General features: G+C 47.4%; 1 pseudogene; it reads right to left on the minus strand.

Annotated features, from left to right (window-relative positions):
* Window positions 1–2,500, minus strand: part of LOC142922388 (28S ribosomal RNA) — a 9,963-nt pseudogene that overhangs the window by 3,661 nt on the left and 3,802 nt on the right.

Genomic DNA, 2,500 nt, shown 5'->3' on the forward strand with positions numbered 1-2,500 from the left:
GAACCGTGGCTCTTTGTATACAGACCAGCCCAATCTAGCCGCTTCGTCTGCCAGAATGTTACTGATCTTGTTGTGTCGCGCAATTCTTGCTTTCTGTACTGCAGGACATTGACCGAGAATGTGCGAAAGGGACTCGAGTCTGGCAGAGCATTTCCTGCAGGAACGTAAGGCCCCATCTCTGCCTCTGTTCAAGCTTTCTCTTGTTGGGTAAATATTTGCCCTTAGTTGTAGTGCTGCGATAAAGAAGCATTGTTTAAAGCCGCACCATGGCCTCAACCAAGCATTACTGATTCTATCATGCGCAAAGTTTACAATGCCCCTTCCTTGAACCGGCTTTTCGCACCATCTCTGAAATTCATGCTCCCTCCAATCGCAGGGTCTCGGATATACAGGTTCTTTTGACACCGAGTCCCTGAGAACGAATGTTGGGATTGCATCACTGTCACCCCCTGCTCGTACCCACAAATTACGGTATTCTTCCTCCATACCATGCGAGGACACAATATTACGGGTGATAGCATCGGACGAGTTTGCTATACGTTGCAGCCTTCTAACTTGAACCGAAGGGATTGTTTTTTCCAGTTTCAAGATGGCAAGGCCTCCGTCTCGGGCTCTGGCATATAACAGTCCATCACAAGTTGAAGCGGGAAGGTGGAGCCATCCTTTTACCGCCTTTCTAATCTCTTGGTCCAACCCACGAAGAGTTGATTGCTTGCAGTCCGAGTGGTCTGCAGGATATAACAATCTGGGTAGGGCATAGGCATTGAGTAGTTCAACCTTCTGAGTTGGCTTCAGAGGCGCCTCATCGATTTTCGAGATCCATGTCTTTAGCTGACAATGTAGATCAGGCTGTATAGTGCCAGTCCAAGGGCCAATTTTCAGACCAAGGTATTTCGTTGATTCATCAGGTTGGATCATATGGACATCTTTATTTTTGATAGTCCATGGGTCGCAGTTGTTCACCGTATATGAATCTTTGGTTGGGCTTATCATGAAGCCCTGGCACTTTCTGGCCTGAACCTCCAATCCCGATAGCCCACAAAATGATTCCAAGATCGCTAGATTGGCGGCCATACCAACCCAAGATTCGCTCACCAACACCAAATCATCAGCAAACGCAAGAGCTGTCACGTGGTCGGTATCAATGGAGTACCCAACTCCGTGTGACTCTAGGGTGCATATCAAAGGGTCCATGGCAAGATTGAAGAGCAGGGGTGACATGGGGTCACCCTGTTTGACACCAACACGTATGCTAATTTCTCGAGTCGACTCGCCATTGCTTTTGAACGAGGTCGTACACCGATCGTAGGCGTTCTGGATGATGCCCACCACGTGTTCATCTACTTTCTTGTGCCTTAACACCCATAAAATATGAGCATGCGAAACCGAGTCAAAAGCTTTCGCTATGTCGATGAACATGACAGCCAACGGCCTGTGCAATTTCTTAGCGTGTCTCATAAGGTCCTGTAGCACCTTAAGATTTTCAGAGCAGCCAGATGCCGCTATAAAACCACGCTGCCTTGGGTTTAAGGGACAAGCACGAGCAAGACGTGCAGTCATTATTCTGGAAAATAATCTCAGAATCATTGAACCAATCGTTATTGGTCTCCAGTTCCCCAATTCTTTCAGCTTTTCATCATCCATAACCTTAGGAATAAGAATCGTCCTATTCTTTTTCAACTCTTTGGGAATAATTCCTGTAATCATCCATGCATTAAATAGGGCTGTCAGTGTCCGACCCTCGGGGTCGGCAGCACAGATTGCAGCCCTTGTTAGGCCATCTGGCCCAGCTGCTGACGTTGGTTTAATGGCCCGTATGGCAGTCTGAACTTCCTCCACCGAAATTAGGGGCTCAAAGTATTCGTTATTTGCAACACCTGATGACTTAAATTGGCCCAGGCCATTGAATGGCAACACCTTCTCCCATTTTTCGCAGTAAAAACGATATACATCTGCGTTCGGGATTCGGCATTCATGACGTTCAGTGCCATCCAGGACTAAGGACGCAAGAAGAGAGCGGTTCTTAAAGAAGAGCTTCTGGTGCTTCATGAAGCTTCCTCGTTTTTCCGCTCTCTTCTTCATCCAAGATCGTGTGGGTAATATCCTGGGTTTAACAATGTCGTTCTCGGGTTTTGAACGTTTGCCTTTGTTTTTCACCAATCTCATCGGACAAAGCATCAATGCTGTGGCAGTTTCTACGAGGGCATCATGTTGGCCCTCGCCGTTAAGCCAAGCCTTTATTGCCTCCATTGCAGGCTTTTCCAGGGTCCCAGAATTCTCATTCGTAAGCCGCTCAGCTGCTTGAGCGAGTATGGATGAAGTCCCCGTTGTTACATTTGGTGGGGGAGACAATGTCTCAAGAGGCCTAGAAGAAAAATGTAAGCTGTCTGACATGGGGGCCCCTGTCTTTTTACTTAGGTCCCGTCTCTTGTCAGAGACTTGCTTGTTGGTCTTAGTCCCAAGCGCTTCAGCAATGATCTTATTGATATTCTTTTTCCCC

The sequence above is a fragment of the Petromyzon marinus genome, unplaced genomic scaffold (genome assembly GCF_048934315.1).
Source record: "Petromyzon marinus isolate PM22_M1 ecotype Great Lakes invasive population unplaced genomic scaffold, UKy_Petmar_22M1.pri1.0 PM_G_Scaffold_93, whole genome shotgun sequence".
NCBI lineage: Eukaryota > Metazoa > Chordata > Hyperoartia > Petromyzontiformes > Petromyzontidae > Petromyzon > Petromyzon marinus.